Genomic DNA, 19,715 nt, shown 5'->3' on the forward strand with positions numbered 1-19,715 from the left:
CTCTCTGTATGCCCCCTGTACGCTCTCTGTATGCCGCCTGTACGCTCTCTGTATGCCCCGTCATGGTTCTCAATGGCAAGAGACCGTAGTAAAGCATACAAAAGGACTAGCTCTTGGAAGATGGGAACTCGAGCTGACTGTGAGCTAAACCTACCGCACAACTAACAGTGGCCGGGTAGCGTGCCTACGTTTTATCCCTAGACGCCCAGCGCCAGCCGGAGAACTGACTGACCCTAGCAGAGGAAAATACAGACCTGGCTTACCTCTAGAGAAATTTTCCCCAAAAGGCAGACAGTAGCCCCCACATATATCGTCGGTGATTTCAGAGGAAATTGACATACGAAGTATGAAGATAGGTTTAGCAAATTGAGGTCCGCTTACTAGATAGTAGGAAGACAGAAAAGGGAACTTCACAGTCAGCTGAAAACCCTTTCAAAATACCATCCTGAAATTACTTTAAGACTCTAATATCAACTCATGACACCAGAGTGGCAATTCCAGCTCACAAGAGCTTCCAGCCTCAGAAATAAACAATCACAGAGAACTGGAACAAAAATGCAAAACAAACTTAGGACTACAAGTCCAACTTAGCTGATAGTAGTCTAGGAGCAGGAACATGCAACAGAAAGGCTTCTGGTAACATTGTTGGCCGGCATAGAAATGACTGAGGAGCAAGGCTAAATAGACAACTCCCACATCCTGATGGAAACAGGTGAACAGAGGCGATGAAGCACACAAGTTCAGTACCACCAGTGACCACCGGGGGAGCCCAGAAACCAAATTCACAACAGTACTCCCCCCTCAAGGAGGGGGCACCGAACCCTCACCAGAACCACCAGGGCGATCAGGATGAGCCCTATGAAAGGCACGGACCAAATCGGAGGCATGAACATCAGAGGCTGTCACCCAAGAATTATCCTCCTGACCGTAGCCCTTCCACTTGACCAGATACTGAAGTCTCCGTCTGGAAACACGGGAGTCCAAGATCTTCTCGACAACGTACTCCAACTCACCCTCAACCAACACCGGAGCAGGAGGCTCAACGGAAGGCACAACCGGTACCTCATACCTGCGCAACAATGACCGATGGAAGACATTATGAATAGAAAAAGATGCAGGGAGGTCCAAACGAAAGGACACAGGGTTAAGAATCTCCAATATCTTGTACGGGCCGATGAACCGAGGCTTAAACTTAGGAGAAGAAACCTTCATAGGGACAAAACGAGAAGACAACCACACCAAGTCCCCAACACAAAGACGAGGACCAACACAACGACGGCGGTTGGCAAAATGCTGAGTCTTCTCCTGGGACAACTTCAAATTGTCCACCACATGCCCCCAAATCTGATGCAACCTCTCCACCACAGCATCCACTCCAGGACAATCCGAAGACTCCACCTGACCGGAAGAGAAACGAGGATGAAACCCCGAATTACAGAAGAAAGGAGAAACCAAGGTGGCAGAACTAGCCCGATTATTGAGGGCGAACTCCGCTAAAGGCAAAAAGGCAACCCAATCATCCTGATCCGCAGACACAAAACACCTCAAATAAGTCTCCAAGGTCTGATTAGTTCACTCGGTCTGGCCATTAGTCTGAGGATGGAAAGCAGACGAAAAAGACAAATCAATGCCCATCCTAGCACAGAACGCTCGCCAAAATCTAGACACGAATTGGGTTCCCCTGTCAGACACGATATTCTCCGGAATACCATGCAAGCGAACCACATTTTGAAAAAACAGAGGAACCAACTCGGATGAGGAAGGCAATTTAGGCAAGGGAACCAAATGGACCATCTTAGAGAAACGGTCACACACCACCCAGATGACAGACATCTTCTGAGAAACAGGGAGATCAGAAATAAAATCCATGGAGATGTGAGTCCAAGGCCTCTTCGGAATAGGCAAAGATAACAACAATCCACTAGCCCGAGAACAACAAGGCTTGGCCCGAGCACAAACATCACAAGACTGCACAAAACCTCGCACATCTCGCGACAGGGAAGGCCACCAGAAGGACCTAGCCACCAAATCCCTGGTACCAAAGATTCCAGGATGACCAGCTAACGCAGAAGAATGGACCTCCGATATGACTCTACTGGTCCAATCATCAGGAACAAACATTCTACCAGGCGGGCAACGATCAGGTCTATCCGCCTGAAACTCCTGCAAGACCCGACGCAAGTCTGGGGAAACAGCAGATAATATAACTCCATCCTTAAGGATACCTGTAGGTTCAGAATTACCAGGGGAATCAGGCTCAAAACTCCTAGAAAGGGCATCCGCCTTCACATTTTTAGAACCCGGTAGGTAAGAAACCACAAAATTAAACCGAGAGAAAAATAACGACCAGCGCGCCTGTCTAGGATTCAGGCGCCTGGCAGACTCAAGATAAATCAAATTCTTGTGGTCAGTCAATACCACCACCTGATGTCTAGCCCCCTCAAGCCAATGACGCCACTCCTCAAAAGCCCACTTCATAGCCAAGAGCTCCCGATTACCAATATCATAATTTCGCTCAGCGGGCGAAAATTTACGAGAAAAGAACGCACAAGGTCTCATCACGGAGCAGTCGGAACTTTTCTGCGACAAAACCGCCCCAGCTCCGATTTCTGAAGCGTCGACCTCAACCTGAAAAGGAAGAGTAACATCAGGCTGACGCAATACAGGGGCGGAAGAAAAGCGGCGCTTAAGCTCCCGAAAGGCCTCCACAGCAGCAGGGGACCCATCAGCAACATCAGCACCCTTCTTAGTCAAATCAGTCAACGGTTTAGCAACATCAGAAAAACCAGTTATAAATCGACGATAAAAATTAGCAAAGCCCAAAAACTTCTGAAGGCTCTTAAGAGAAGAGGGTTGCGTCCAATCACAAATAGCCTGAACCTTGACAGGGTCCATCTCAATGGAAGAGGGGGAAAAAATGTACCCCAAAAACGAAATCTTTTGAACCCCAAAAACGCACTTAGAACCCTTTACACACAAGGAATTAGAGCGCAAAACCTGAAAAACCCTCCTGACCTGTTGGACATGAGAGTCCCAGTCGTCCGAAAAAATCAAAATATCATCCAGATACACAATCATAAATTTATCCAAATAATCGCGGAAAATGTCATGCATAAAGGACTGAAAGACTGAAGGGGCATTTGAAAGACCAAAAGGCATTACTAAATACTCAAAATGGCCCTCAGGCGTATTAAATGCGGTTTTCCACTCATCCCCCTGCTTAATTCGCACCAAATTATACGCCCCACGAAGATCAATCTTAGAGAACCACTTGGCCCCCTTTATTCGAGCAAACAAATCAGTAAGCAGTGGCAAAGGATACTGATATTTAACCGTGATTTTATTCAAAAGCCGATAATCAATACACGGCCTCAAAGAGCCATCTTTTTTAGATACAAAGAAAAAACCGGCTCCTAAGGGAGATGACGAAGGACGAATATGTCCCTTTTCCAAGGACTCCTTAATATATTCCCGCATAGCAGCATGTTCAAGCACAGATAGATTAAATAAACGACCCTTTGGAAACTTACTGCCCGGAATCAGATCTATAGTACAATCGCAATCTCTGTGAGGAGGTAGTGAACCAAGTTTAGGCTCCTCAAAAACGTCACGATAATCAGATAAAAATTCCGGAATCTCAGAGGGAATAGATGACGAAATGGAAACCAAAGGTACGTCCCCATGAGTCCCCTGACATCCCCAGCTTAACACAGACATTGCTTTCCAGTCGAGGACTGGGTTATGAGATTGCAGCCATGGCAATCCAAGCACCAACACATCATGTAGATTATACAACACAAGGAAGCGAATAATCTCCTGGTGATCCGGATTAATACGCATAGTTACTTGTGTCCAGTATTGTGGTTTATTACTAGCCAATGGCGTGGAGTCAATACCCTTCAGAGGTATAGGAACTTCCAGAGGCTCTAAATCAAACCCACAGCGTTTGGCAAAGGACCAATCCATAAGACTCAAAGCGGCGCCAGAGTCGACATAGGCATCCGCGGTAATAGACGATAAAGAGCAAATCAGGGTCACAGATAGAATAAACTTAGACTGTAAAGTGCCAATTGAAACAGACTTATCAACCTTCTTAGTACGTTTAGAGCATGCTGATATAACATGAGTTGAATCACCACAATAGAAGCATAACCCATTTTTTCGCCTAAAATTCTGTCGTTCGCTTCTGGACAGAATTCTATCACATTGCATAATCTCTGGCGTCTTCTCAGTAGACACCGCCAAATGGTGCACAGGTTTGCGCTCCCGCAAACGCCGATCAATCTGAATAGCCATTGTCATGGACTCATTCAGACCTGCAGGCACAGGGAACCCCACCATAACATCTTTAATGGCATCAGAGAGACCCTCTCTGAAATTCGCCGCCAGGGCGCACTCATTCCACTGAGTAAGCACAGACCACTTACGAAATTTTTGGCAGTATATTTCAGCCTCATCTTGCCCCTGAGACAGGGCCATCAAGGCTTTTTCAGCCTGAATCTCTAAATGAGGTTCCTCATAAAGCAACCCCAAAGCCAGGAAAAACGCATCCACATTGAGCAACGCAGGATCCCCTGGTGCCAAAGCAAATGCCCAGTCCTGAGGGTCGCCCCGGAGCAAGGAAATCACAATCCTGACCTGCTGTGCAGGATCTCCAGCGGAGCGAGATCTCAGAGACAAAAATAATTTACAATTATGTTTGAAATTCTGGAAGCGAGATCTATCCCCGGAGAAAAATTCAGGTAAAGGGATTCTAGGTTCAGATATAGGAGCATGAATAACAAAATCCTGTAAACTTTGAACCTTCATAGCGAGATTGTTCAGACCTGTAGCTAAACCCTGAGGATCCATTTTCATCAGGTGAAGTCAGAACCATTCAAGGTTTAGAAGGAGAGAGAGAGACGAAGGCTGCAGTAAGCAGAGAAGCTAGAGAATCAACTAATGAGCAAACTCAGAAAAAAAAAAAAAAAAAAATTCTCTGCAGACTTCTTTTCTCTCCTTTCTTCTGCCAATAATTTTAACCCTTGGCCGGCCAAACTGTCATGGTTCTCAATGGCAAGAGAACGTAGTAAAGCATACAAAAAGGACTAGCTCTTGGAAGATGGGAACTCGAGCTGACTGTGAGCTAAACCTACCGCACAACTAACAGTGGCCGGGTAGCGTGCCTACGTTTTATCCCTAGACGCCCAGCGCCAGCCGGAGAACTGACTGACCCTAGCAGAGGAAAATACAGACCTGGCTTACCTCTAGAGAAATTTTCCCCAAAAGGCAGACAGTAGCCCCCACATATATTGTCGGTGATTTTAGAGGAAATTGACATACGAAGTATGAAGATAGGTTTAGCAAATTGAGGTCCGCTTACTAGATAGTAGGAAGACAGAAAAGGGAACTTCACAGTCAGCTGAAAACCCTTTCAAAACACCATCCTGAAATTACTTTAAGACTCTAATATCAACTCATGACACCAGAGTGGCAATTCCAGCTCACAAGAGCTTCCAGTCTCAGAAATAATCAATCACAGAGAACTGGAACAAAAATGCAAAACAAACTTAGGACTACAAGTCCAACTTAGCTGATAGTAGTCTAGGAGCAGGAACATGCAACAGAAAGGCTTCTGGTAACATTGTTGGCCGGCACAGAAATGACTGAGGAGCAAGGCTAAATAGACAACTCCCACATCCTGATGGAAACAGGTGAACAGAGGAGATGAAGCACATAAGTGCAGTACCACCAGAAACCACCGGGGGAGCCCAGAAACCAAATTCACAACAGCCCCCTGTACGCTCTCTGTATGCCGCCTGTACGCTCTCTGTATGCCGCCTGTACGCTCTCTGTATGCCGCCTGTACACTCTCTGTATGCCCCCTGTACACTCTCTGTATGCCCCCTGTACACTCTCTGTATGCCCCCTGTACACTCTCTGTATGCCCCCTGTACACTCTCTGTATACCGCCTGTACACTCTCTGTATACCGCCTGTACGCTCTCTGTATGCCCCCTGTACGCTCTCTGTATGCCGCCTGCACGCTCTCTGTATGCCCCCTGTACGCTCTCTGTATGCCGCCTGCACGCTCTCTGTATGCCGCCTGCACGCTCTCTGTATGCCCCCTGTACGCTCTCTGTATGCCGCCTGTACGCTCTCTGTATGCCGCCTGTACCCTCTCTGTATGCCGCCTGTACACTCTCTGTATGCCGCCTGTACACTCTCTGTATGCCGCCTGTACGCTCTCTGTATGCCCCCTGTACGCTCTCTGTATACCCCTGTACGCTCTCTGTATGCCGCCTGTACACTCTCTGTATGCCCCCTGTACACTCTCTGTATGCCGCCTGTACACTCTCTGTATGCCCCCTGTACATCTCTGTATGCCCCCTGTACACTCTCTGTATGCTCCCTGTACACTCTGTATGCCGCCTGTACGCTCTCTGTATGCCCCCTGTACGCTCTCTGTATGCCGCCTGTACGCTCTCTGTATGCCGCCTGTACACTCTCTGTATGCCACCTGTACACTCTCTGTATGCCGCCTGTACACTCTCTGTATGCCGCCTGTACACTCTCTGTATGCCGCCTGTACACTCTCTGTATGCCCCCTGTACGCTCTCTGTATGCCCCCTGTACGCTCTCTGTATGCCCCCTGTACGCTCTCTGTATGCCCCCTGTACGCTCTCTGTATGCCGCCTGTACGCTCTCTGTATGCCCCCTGTACACTCTCTGTATGCCCCCTGTACACTCTCTGTATGCCGCCTGTACACTCTCTGTATGCCGCCTGTACACTCTCTGTATGCCCCCTGTACACTCTCTGTATGCCCCCTGTACGCTCTCTGTATGCCCCCTGTACGCTCTCTGTATGCCCCCTGTACGCTCTCTGTATGCCCCCTGTACGCTCTCTGTATGCCCCCTGTACGCTCTCTGTATGCCCCCTGTACGCTCTCTGTATGCCCCCTGTACGCTCTCTGTATGCCCCCTGTACACTCTCTGTATGCCCCCTGTACACTCTCTGTATGCCCCCTGTACACTCTCTGTATGCCCCCTGTACACTCTCTGTATGCCCCCTGTACACTCTCTGTATGCCCCCTGTACACTCTCTGTATGCCCCCTGTACACTCTCTGTATGCCCCCTGTACACTCTCTGTATGCCCCCTGTACACTCTGTATGCCCCCTGTACACTCTCTGTATGCCCCCTGTACACTCTCTGTATGCCGCCTGTACACTCTCTGTATACCGCCTGTACACTCTCTGTATGCCCCCTGTACACTCTCTGTATGCCGCCTGTACACTCTCTGTATGCCGCCTGTACATCTCTGTATGCCGCCTGTACACTCTCTGTATGCCGCCTGTACGCTCTCTGTATGCCCCCTGTACGCTCTCTGTATGCCCCCTGTACGCTCTCTGTATGCCGCCTGTACGCTCTCTGTATGCCGCCTGTACGCTCTCTGTATGCCGCCTGTACACTCTCTGTATGCCCCCTGTACACTCTCTGTATGCCGCCTGTACACTCTCTGTATGCCGCCTGTACATCTCTGTATGCCCCCTGTACACTCTCTGTATGCCCCCTGTACACTCTCTGTATACCGCCTGTACACTCTCTGTATGCCGCCTGTACGCTCTCTGTATGCCGCCTGTACGCTCTCTGTATGCCCCCTGTACACTCTCTGTATGCCCCCTGTACACTCTCTGTATACCGCCTGTACACTCTCTGTATGCCGCCTGTACACTCTCTGTATGCCCCCTGTACGCTCTCTGTATACCGCCTGTACGCTCTCTGTATACCGCCTGTACATCTCTGTATGCCCCCTGTACGCTCTCTGTATGCCCCCTGTACGCTCTCTGTATGCCCCCTGTACGCTCTCTGTATGCCGCCTGTACGCTCTCTGTATGCCCCCTGTACGCTCTCTGTATGCCCCCTGTACACTCTCTGTATACCCCCTGTACACTCTCTGTATACCGCCTGTACACTCTCTGTATACCGCCTGTACACTCTCTGTATACCGCCTGTACACTCTCTGTATGCCCCCTGTACACTCTCTGTATGCCCCCTGTACACTCTCTGTATACCCCCTGTACACTCTCTGTATGCCGCCTGTACACTCTCTGTATGCCCCCTGTACGCTCTCTGTATGCCCCCTGTACGCTCTCTGTATGCCCCCTGTACACTCTCTGTATACCCCCTGTACACTCTCTGTATGCCGCCTGTACACTCTCTGTATGCCCCTTGTACACTCTCTGTATACCGCCTGTACACTCTCTGTATACCGCCTGTACACTCTCTGTATACCGCCTGTACACTCTCTGTATGCCCCCTGTACGCTCTCTGTATACCGCCTGTACGCTCTCTGTATACCGCCTGTACATCTCTGTATGCCCCCTGTACACTCTCTGTATGCCCCCTGTACACTCTCTGTATGCCCCCTGTACACTCTCTGTATGCCCCCTGTACACTCTCTGTATGCCCCCTGTACACTCTCTGTATGCCCCCTGTACACTCTCTGTATACCGCCTGTACACTCTCTGTATGCCCCCTGTACACTCTCTGTATACCGCCTGTACACTCTCTGTATACCGCCTGTACACTCTCTGTATGCCCCCTGTACGCTCTCTGTATACCGCCTGTACGCTCTCTGTATACCGCCTGTACATCTCTGTATGCCCCCTGTACACTCTCTGTATGCCCCCTGTACACTCTCTGTATACCGCCTGTACACTCTCTGTATGCCCCCTGTACACTCTCTGTATGCCCCCTGTACACTCTCTGTATGCCCCCTGTACACTCTCTGTATGCCCCCTGTACACTCTCTGTATGCCCCCTGTACACTCTCTGTATGCCCCCTGTACACTCTCTGTATGCCCCCTGTACACTCTCTGTATACCGCCTGTACACTCTCTGTATGCCGCCTGTACACTCTCTGTATACCGCCTGTACACTCTCTGTATGCCCCCTGTACACTCTCTGTATGCCGCCTGTACACTCTCTGTATACCGCCTGTACACTCGCTGTATACCGCCTGTACACTCTCTGTATGCCGCCTGTACACTCTCTGTATACCGCCTGTACGCTCTCTGTATGCCCCCTGTACATTCCCCGTATACTGTGTGTATACTCCCTACATAAGGCCTGAACCCTGTGTCTCTGGAGAATAAAGCCAGTTGCACACCGCTCTAATGAAGCCTCCAGCGCCACCACCTGGCTTTCTGATGCCTCCACACCAGGACTTAGAGCAGTGCCAGCCCCGAACCTTGTGTCGCCCCATTACTGGCACCAGTGCCCTTCTCTATAACAATTCTCTGTGCTGCTGGGACTTCGCTTCAGGTGTGTTTACTCATCATTGTCCACTCTCTTTCATTCCTAAAATACTCTGTGCTGCTTCGCTCTGTACATTTCAGGGGCAGCACCAGGCGCTCTGTGATACCCTACCTGCAGCGTCCTGAGCTCACCCCTGTGAGCATTGACCCCCTGTGAGCACTGACCCCCTGTGAGCACTGACCCCCTGTGAGCACTGACCCCCTGTGAGCGAGCACTGACCCCCTGTGAGCACTGACCCCCTGTGAGTCAGCACTGACCCCCTGTGAGCACTGACCCCCTGTGAGCGAGCACTGACCCCCTGTGAGCGAGCACTGACCCCCTGTGAGCACTGACCCCCTGTGAGTGAGCACTGACCCCCTGTGAGTGAGCACTGACCCCCTGTGAGCACTGACCCCCTGTGAGTCAGCACTGACCCCGTGAGCACTGACCCCCTGTGAGCGAGCACTGACCCCCTGTGAGCACTGACCCCCTGTGAGCACTGACCCCCTGTGAGCACTGACCCCCTGTGAGTGAGCACTGACCCCCTGTGAGTGAGCACTGACCCCCTGTGAGTGAGCACTGACCCCCTGTGAGTGAGCACTGACCCCCTGTGAGTGAGCACTGACCCCCTGTGAGTGAGCACTGACCCCCTGTGAGTGAGCACTGACCCCCTGTGAGTGAGCACTGACCCCTGTGAGTGAGCACTGACCCCCTGTGAGCACTGACCCCTGTGAGTGAGCACTGACCCCTTGTGAGCACTGACCCCCTGTGAGTCAGCACTGACCCCGTGAGCATTGACCCCCTGTGAGCACTGACCCCCTGTGAGCACTGACCCCCTGTGAGCGAGCACTGACCCCCTGTGAGCGAGCACTGACCCCCTGTGAGCGAGCACTGACCCCCTGTGAGTGAGCACTGACCCCTGTGAGCGAGCACTGACCCCCTGTGAGCGAGCACTGACCCCCTGTGAGTGAGCACTGACCCCCTGTGAGCGAGCACTGACCCCCTGTGAGCGAGCACTGACCCCCTGTGAGTGAGCACTGACCCCTGTGAGTGAGCACTGACCCCCTGTGAGTGAGCACTGACCCCCTGTGAGCGAGCACTGACCCCCTGTGAGTGAGCACTGACCCCCTGTGAGCGAGCACTGACCCCCTGTGAGTGAGCACTGACCCCCTGTGAGCACTGACCCCTGTGAGTCAGCACTGACCTGTCTCACTGCACTCACCTCTTCCATGCTTAGATTTCTCACATTTACACCAGAGCAGTTCCCCACACGGACACCAGGGGGCAATGGAGAACACTACAAACGATCAGATTCAGCACAAACGCTCTCATCCACAGCGCCATCTACCGGCTCCTCCGTGATTCTGGCGATCGCCTTCCAGCTGAAGAGAACCAGCGCCCTCTAGAGGTAAAAAACCGTTATATCATCTGCTGCAGGAGAGGAACTTACTGTTCACCAAGAGGCCAAGAGGGGGCGAAGCTGCTCATCAGTACTGACTGCGCATGTGCTCAAAGCCTGAAACCATAGAATCTTCACTGATCCCACGTGCCAGTCTACAGGAAATTTACTGATCCCACGTGCCAGTCTATAGGAAATTTACTGATCCCACGTGCCAGTCTATAGGAAGTTTACTGATCCCACGTGCCAGTCTACAGGAAATTTACTGATCCCACGTGCCAGTCTATAGGAAATTTACTGATCCCACGTGCCAGTCTATAGGAAGTTTACTGATCCCACGTGCCAGTCTACAGGAAGTTTACTGATCCCACGTGCCAGTCTATAGGAACTTCACTGATCCCACGTGCCAGTCTATAGGAAGTTTACTGATCCTACGTGCCAGTCTATAGGAAGTTTACTGATCCTACGTGCCAGTCTATAGGAAGTTTACTGATCCCACGTGCCAGTCTACAGGAAGTTTACTGATCCCATGTGCCAGTCTATAGGAACTTTACTGATCCCACGTGCCAGTCTATAGGAACTTTACTGATCCCACGTGCCAGTCTATAGGAAGTTTACTGATCCCACGTGCCAGTCTACAGGAAGTTTACTGATCCCATGTGCCAGTCTATAGGAACTTCACTGATCCCACGTGCCAGTCTATAGGAAGTTTACTGATCCCACGTGCCAGTCTATAGGAAGTTTACTGATCCTACGTGCCAGTCTATAGGAAGTTTACTGATCCCACGTGCCAGTCTACAGGAAGTTTACTGATCCCATGTGCCAGTCTATAGGAACTTTACTGATCCCACGTGCCAGACTATAGGAAATTTACTGATCCCACGTGCCAGTCTATAGGAAGTTTACTGATCCCACGTGCCAGTCTACAGGAAGTTTACTGATCCCACGTGCCAGTCTATAGGAACTTTACTGATCCCACGTGCCAGTCTATAGGAAGTTTACTGATCCCACGTGCCAGTCTATAGGAACTTTACTGATCCCACGTGCCAGTCTATAGGAACTTTACTGATCCCACGTGCCAGTCTATAGGAACTTTACTGATCCCACGTGCCAGTCTATAGGAAGTTTACTGATCCCACGTGCCAGTCTATAGGAAATTTACTGATCCCACGTGCCAGTCTATAGGAAGTTTACTGAACCCACGTGCCAGTCTATAGGAAGTTTACTGATCCCACGTGCCAGTCTATAGGAAGTTTACTGATCCCACGTGCCAGTCTATAGGAAGTTTACTGATCCCATGTGCCAGTCTATAGGAACTTTACTGATCCCACGTGCCAGTCTATAGGAAGTTTACTGATCCCACGTGCCAGTCTATAGGAAGTTTACTGATCCCACGTGCCAGTCTACAGGAAGTTTACTGATCCCACGTGCCAGTCTACAGGAAGTTTACTGATCCCACGTGCCAGTCTATAGGAAGTTTACTGATCCCACGTGCCAGTCTATAGGAAGTTTACTGATCCCATGTGCCAGTCTATAGGAACTTTACTGATCCCACGTGCCAGTCTATAGGAACTTTACTGATCCCACGTGCCAGTCTATAGGAAGTTTACTGATCCCACGTGCCAGTCTATAGGAACTTTACTGATCCCACGTGCCAGTCTATAGGAACTTTACTGATCCCACGTGCCAGTCTACAGGAAGTTTACTGATCCCATGTGCCAGTCTATAGGAACTTTACTGATCCCACGTGCCAGTCTATAGGAAGCTTACTGATCCCACGTGCCAGTCTATAGGAACTTTACTGATCCCACGTGCCAGTCTATAGGAACCTTACTGATCCCACGTGCCAGTCTATAGGAAGTTTACTGATCCCACGTGCCAGTCTATAGGAACTTTACTGATCCCATGTGCCAGTCTATAGGAAGTTTACTGATCCCACGTGCCAGTCTATAGGAAGCTTACTGATCCCACGTGCCAGTCTATAGGAACTTTACTGATCCCACGTGCCAGTCTATAGGAAGTTTACTGATCCCACGTGCCAGTCTATCGGAACTTTACTGATCCCATGTGCCAATCTATAGGAAGTTTACTGATCCCACGTGCCAGTCTATAGGAAGTTTACTGATCCCATGTGCCAGTCTATAGGAACTTCACTGATCCCACGTGCCAGTCTATAGGAAGTTTACTGATCCCACGTGCCAGTCTATAGGAAGTTTACTGATCCCACGTGCCAGTCTATCGGAACTTTACTGATCCCATGTGCCAGTCTATAGGAAGTTTACTGATCCCACGTGCCAGTCTATAGGAAGTTTACTGATCCCATGTGCCAGTCTATAGGAAGTTTACTGATCCCACGTGCCAGTCTATAGGAAGTTTACTGATCCCACGTGCCAGTCTATAGGAAGTTTACTGATCCCACGTGCCAGTCTATAGGAAGTTTACTGATCCCACGTGCCAGTCTATAGGAACTTTACTGATCCCACGTGCCAGTCTATAGGAAGTTTACTGATCCCATGTGCCAGTCTATAGGAAGTTTACTGATCCCACATGCCAATCTATAGGAAGTTTACTGATCCCACGTGCCAGTCTATAGGAAGTTTACTGATCCCACGTGCCAGTCTATAGGAGGTTTACTGATCCCACGTGCCAGTCTATCGGAACTTTACTGATCCCATGTGCCAGTCTATAGGAAGTTTACTGATCCCACGTGCCAGTCTATAGGAAGTTTACTGATCCCAAGTGCCAGTCTATAGGAAGTTTACTGATCCCACGTGCCAGTCTATCGGAACTTAACTGATCCCACGTGCCAGTCTATAGGAACTTTACTGATCCCACGTGCCAATCTATAGGAAGTTTACTGATCCCACGTGCCAGTCTGTAGGAAGTTTACTGATCCCACGTGCCAGTCTACAGGAAGTTTACTGATCTCACGTGCCAGTCTATAGGAAGTTTACTGATCCCACGTGCCAGTCTATCGGAACTTAACTAATCCCACGTGCCAGTCTATAGGAAGTTTACTGATCCCACATGCCAGTCTATAGGAAGTTTACTGATCCCACGTGCCAGTCTATAGGAAGTTTACTGATCCCACGTGCCAGTCTATAGGAAGTTTACTGATCCCACGTGCCAGTCTACAGGAAGTTTACTGATCCCACGTGCCAGTCTATAGGAAGTTTACTGATCCCAAGTGCCAGTCTATAGGAACTTAACTGATCCCACATGCCAGTCTATAGGAAGTTTACTGATCCCACGTGCCAGTCTATAGGAAGTTTACTGATCCCACGTGCAAGTCTATAGGAACCTTACTGATCCCACGTGCCAGTCTATAGGAAGTTTACTGATCCCACGTGCCAGTCTATAGGAACTTTACTGATCCCATGTACCAGTCTATAGGAGGTTTACTGATCCCACGTGCCAGTCTACAGGAAGTTTACTGATCCCACGTGCCAGTCTATAGGAAGTTTACTGATCCCACGTGCCAGTCTATAGGAAGTTTACTGATCCCACGTGCCAGTCTATAGGAAGTTTACTGATCCCAAGTGCCAGTCTATAGGAACTTAACTGATCCCACATGCCAGTCTATAGGAAGTTTACTGATCCCACGTGCCAGTCTATAGGAAGTTTACTGATCCCACGTGCAAGTCTATAGGAACCTTACTGATCCCACGTGCCAGTCTATAGGAAGTTTACTGATCCCACGTGCCAGTCTATAGGAACTTTACTGATCCCATGTACCAGTCTATAGGAGGTTTACTGATCCCACGTGCCAGTCTACAGGAAGTTTACTGATCCCACGTGCCAGTCTACAGGAAGTTTACTGATCCCACGTGCCAGTCTATAGGAACTTTACTGATCCCACGTGCCAGTCTATAGGAACTTTACTGATCCCACGTGCCAGTCTATAGGAACTTTACTGATCCCACATGCCAGTCTATCGGAACTTTACTGATCCCATGTGCCAGTCTATAGGTTTACTCATCCCACGTGCCAGTCTATAGGAAGTTTACTGATCCCACGTGCCAGTCTATAGGAACTTTACTGATCCCACGTGCCAGTCTATAGGAAGTTTACTGATCCCACGTGCCAGTCTATAGGAACTTTACTGATCCCACGTGCCAGTCTATAGGAAGTTTACTGATCCCATGTGCCAGTCTGTAGGAAGTTTACTGATCCCACGTGCCAGTCTATAGGAAGTTTACTGATCCCACGTGCCAGTCTATAGGAAGTTTACTGATCCCACGTGCCAGTCTACAGGAACTTTACTGATCCCACGTGCCAGTCTATAGGAAGTTTACTGATCCCATGTGCCAGTCTATCGGAACTTTACTGATCCCATGTGCCAGTCTATAGGTTTACTGATCCCACGTGCCAGTCTATAGGAACTTTACTGATCCCACGTGCCAGTCTATAGGAAGTTTACTGATCCCACGTGCCAGTTTATAGGAAGTTTACTGATCCCACGTGCCAGTCTATAGGAAGTTTACTGATCCCATGTGCCAGTCTGTAGGAAGTTTACTGATCCCACGTGCCAGTCTACCGGAAGTTTACTGATCCCACGTGCCAGTCTATAGTAAGTTTACTGATCCCACGTGCCAGTCTATAGGAAGTTTACTGATCCAACGTGCCAGTCTATCGGAACTTTACTGATCCCATGTGCCAGTCTATAGAAGGTTTACTGATCCCACATTCCAGTCTATAGGAACTTTACTGATCCCACGTGTCGTGCCAATCTATAGGAAGTTTACTGATCCCACGTCCCAGTCTGTAGGAACTTTACTGATCCCACGTGCCAGTCTACAGGAAGTTTACTGATCCCACGTACCAGTCTATCGGAACTTAACTGATCCCACGTGCCAGTCTATAGGAGGTTTACTGATCCCACGTGCCAGTCTATAGAAAGTTTACTGATCCCACGTGCAAGTCTATAGGAACCTTACTGATCCCACGTGCCAGTCTATAGGAAGTTTACTGATCCCACGTGCCAGTCTATAGGAACTTTACTGATCCCATGTGCCAGTCTATAGGAGGTTTACTGATCCCACGTGCCAGTCTATAGGAAGCTTACTGATCCCACGTGCCAGTCTATAGGAACTTTACTGATCCCACGTGTCAGTCTATAGGAAGTTTACTGATCCCACGTGCCAGTCTATCGGAACTTTACTGATCCCATGTGCCAGTCTATAGGAACTTTACTGATCCCATGTGCCAGTCTATAGGAGGTTTACTGATCCCATGTGCCAGTCTATAGGAACTTTACTGATCCCACGTGCCAGTCTATAGGAAGTTTACTGATCCCACATGCCAGTCTATAGGAAGTTTACTGATCCCATGTGCCAGTCTATAGGAACTTTACTGATCCCACGTGCCAGTCTATAGGAAGTTTACTGATCCCACGTGCCAGTCTATAGGAAGTTTACTGATCCCATGTGCCAGTCTGTAGGAAGTTTACTGATCCCACGTGCCAGTCTACCGGAAGTTTACTGATCCCACGTGCCAGTCTATAGTAAGTTTACTGATCCCACGTGCCAGTCTATAGGAAGTTTACTGATCCAACGTGCCAGTCTATCGGAACTTTACTGATCCCATGTGCCAGTCTATAGAAGGTTTACTGATCCCACATTCCAGTCTATAGGAACTTTACTGATCCCACGTGTCGTGCCAATCTATAGGAAGTTTACTGATCCCACGTCCCAGTCTGTAGGAACTTTACTGATCCCACGTGCCAGTCTACAGGAAGTTTACTGATCCCACGTACCAGTCTATCGGAACTTAACTGATCCCACGTGCCAGTCTATAGGAGGTTTACTGATCCCACGTGCCAGTCTATAGAAAGTTTACTGATCCCACGTGCAAGTCTATAGGAACCTTACTGATCCCACGTGCCAGTCTATAGGAAGTTTACTGATCCCACGTGCCAGTCTATAGGAACTTTACTGATCCCATGTGCCAGTCTATAGGAGGTTTACTGATCCCACGTGCCAGTCTATAGGAAGCTTACTGATCCCACGTGCCAGTCTATAGGAACTTTACTGATCCCACGTGTCAGTCTATAGGAAGTTTACTGATCCCACGTGCCAGTCTATCGGAACTTTACTGATCCCATGTGCCAGTCTATAGGAGGTTTACTGATCCCATGTGCCAGTCTATAGGAACTTTACTGATCCCACGTGCCAGTCTATAGGAAGTTTACTGATCCCACATGCCAGTCTATAGGAAGTTTACTGATCCCATGTGCCAGTCTATAGGAAGTTTACTGATCCCACGTGCCAGTCTATAGGAAGTTTACTGATCCCACGTGCCAGTCTATCGGAACTTTACTGATCCCATGTGCCAGTCTATAGAAGGTTTACTGATCCCACATGCCAGTCTATAGGAACTTTACTGATCCCACGTGTCGTGCCAATCTATAGGAAGTTTACTGATCCCACGTCCCAGTCTGTAGGAAGTTTACTGATCCCACGTGCCAGTCTACAGGAAGTTTACTGATCCCACGTACCAGTCTATCGGAACTTAACTGATCCCATGTGCCAGTCTATAGGAGGTTTACTGATCCCACGTGCCAGTCTATAGAAAGTTTACTGATCCCACGTGCAAGTCTATAGGAACCTTACTGATCCCACGTGCCAGTCTATAGGAAGTTTACTGATCCCACGTGCCAGTCTATAGGAACTTTACTGATCCCATGTGCCAGTCTATAGGAGGTTTACTGATCCCACGTGCCAGTTTATAGGAACTTCACTGATCCCACGTGCCAGTCTATAGGAAGTTTACTGATCCCACGTGCCAGTCTACAGGAAGTTTACTGATCCCACTTGCCAGTCTATAGGAACTTTACTGATCCCACGTGCCAGTCTATAGGAAGTTTACTGATCCCACGTGCCAGTCTACAGGAAGTTTACTGATCCCACTTGCCAGTCTATAGGAACTTTACTGATCCCACGTGCCAGTCTACAGGAAGTTTACTGATCCCACGTGCCAGTCTATCGGAACTTTACTGATCCCATGTGCCAGTCTATAGGTTTACTCATCCCACGTGCCAGTCTATAGGAACTTTACTGATCCCACGTGCCAGTCTATAGGAACTTTACTGATCCCACGTGCCAGTCTATAGGAACTTTACTGATCCCACGTGCCAGTCTATAGGAACTTTACTGATCCCACGTGCCAGTCTATAGGAAGTTTACTGATCCCATGTGCCAGTCTGTAGGAAGTTTACTGATCCCACGTGCCATTCTACCGGAAGTTTACTGATCCCACGTGCCAGTCTATAGGAAGTTTACTGATCCCACGTGCCAGTCTATCGGAACTTTACTGATCCCATGTGCCAGTCTATAGGAGGTTTACTGATCCCACATGCCAGTCTATAGGAAGTTTACTGATCCCACATGCCAGTCTATAGGAAGTTTACTGATCCCACGTGCCAGTTTATAGGTGTAATAATTATAGTGCATAACTCAGGAGACTCTTTGCGTGGAACAAGACAACTACAGGACACAGTTTTATAAGTGGTAAAGTCTATATTATCACACGGTGATTCAAACAGGTGCAGAGAGAAACTCAAGTCCACAACAAATTGGAGTAAATATTAAATGCAGCTTATCAGTCAATAGGAAACTTCAGAGGAAAATGCAATCATGCAGAAAGTCTATGAAGCACAATTATTCTTGAGGATACTTGAGACGAATAATCCTTGTCTTAGTCCAAACACAGATAGATATGCTTATTAGGCAGTTCAAATCATATCTTTAGCTCAACCAGGGAGGCCTGGGTAATAGTCTCAGGTTATTGCAGAGCAGCAACAGCTTACATGACCAGCAAATGCAGATGAAGTAAACACGAGCAGCAGATGAAGGAGGATTACTGGAAACCAATGTATGCAGCAGGAACTCAGAGCAGAGTAGCAGGATCACCACACAGGTTCACAGGAGCAGGTGTATAGCCAGGGAGTAACCAGAGGTCAGGAGCTGGATGCAAGGCAGAATACTCTAGCACAGACTGAAGGCTGGGGTGGAGTTTTATAGCAGGAAGACACAGTGCACATGGGACCAAAGATGCCATCTTGGAAAAGGTCAATAATGCACAAAAAGGTAATAAAAAATGTTCAGAGTCCTGACAATAGGAAGTTTACTGATCCCACGTGCCAGTCTACAGGAAGTTTACTGATCCCACGTGCCAGTCTATCGGAACTTTACTGATCCCATGTGCCAGTCTATCGGAACTTTACTGATCCCACGTGCCAGTCTACAGGAAGTTTACTGATCCCACGTGCCAGTCTATCGGAACTTTACTGATCCCATGTGCCAGTCTATCGGAACTTTACTGATCCCACGTGCCAGTCTATAGGAAGTTTACTGATCCCACGTGCCAGTCTATAGGTTTACTGATCCCACGTGCCAGTCTATCGGAACTTTACTGATCCCATGTGCCAGTCTATTGGAACTTTACTGATCCCACGTGCCAGTCTATAGGAGGTTTACTGATCCCACGTGCCAGTCTATAGGAAGTTTACGGATCCCTCTTGCCAGTCTATAGGAAGTTTACTGATCCCACATGCCAGTCTATAGGTTTACTGATCCCATGTGCCAGTCTATAGGAAATTTACTGATCCCACCTACCAGAATATAGGAAGTTTACTGATCCCATGTGTCAGTGTATAGGAAGTTTGCTGATCCCATGTGTCAATCTATAGGAAGTTTACTGATCCCACAAGCCATTGGTCGGTGGGTGATACGCACTCGATACCAGGTGCTTCACCTGCATTTTCTTACAGAGAGCCTCCATTAGGCGAGACATGAATTGGGTCCCTTGATCGTTAAGCATCTCCCTGGGAAATCCTACACGTGCAAAGATAGCCACAGGGCATCCGCCACCTTATCTGCCCTAGCTGACGACAGAGCTACTGCCTCTGGGTACCGGGTAGCGTAGTCTACCACAGTAAGAATATATCGCTTTCCAGAGCTGCTGGGGACGGCCAGCGGGCCCACAATGTCCACCGCAATCCTCTGGAAAGGCTCCTCTATCACTGGCAAAGGGATCAGG

General features: G+C 49.0%; 1 long non-coding RNA gene across 1 annotated transcript in view; it reads right to left on the bottom strand.

Moving 5' to 3' along the window:
• Window positions 1–10,545, bottom strand: part of LOC143773239 (uncharacterized) — a 46,850-nt gene extending 36,305 nt beyond the window's left edge. The window contains exon 1 of the long non-coding RNA XR_013215113.1: window positions 10,500–10,545. This is a non-coding gene — a long non-coding RNA (uncharacterized LOC143773239). The remainder of the gene's footprint in view (window positions 1–10,499) is intronic.
• Between the last annotated feature and the right edge of the window lie 9,170 nt (window positions 10,546–19,715).

Source organism: Ranitomeya variabilis, chromosome 5, assembly GCF_051348905.1.
Source record: "Ranitomeya variabilis isolate aRanVar5 chromosome 5, aRanVar5.hap1, whole genome shotgun sequence".
Taxonomy (NCBI): Eukaryota; Metazoa; Chordata; class Amphibia; order Anura; family Dendrobatidae; genus Ranitomeya; species Ranitomeya variabilis.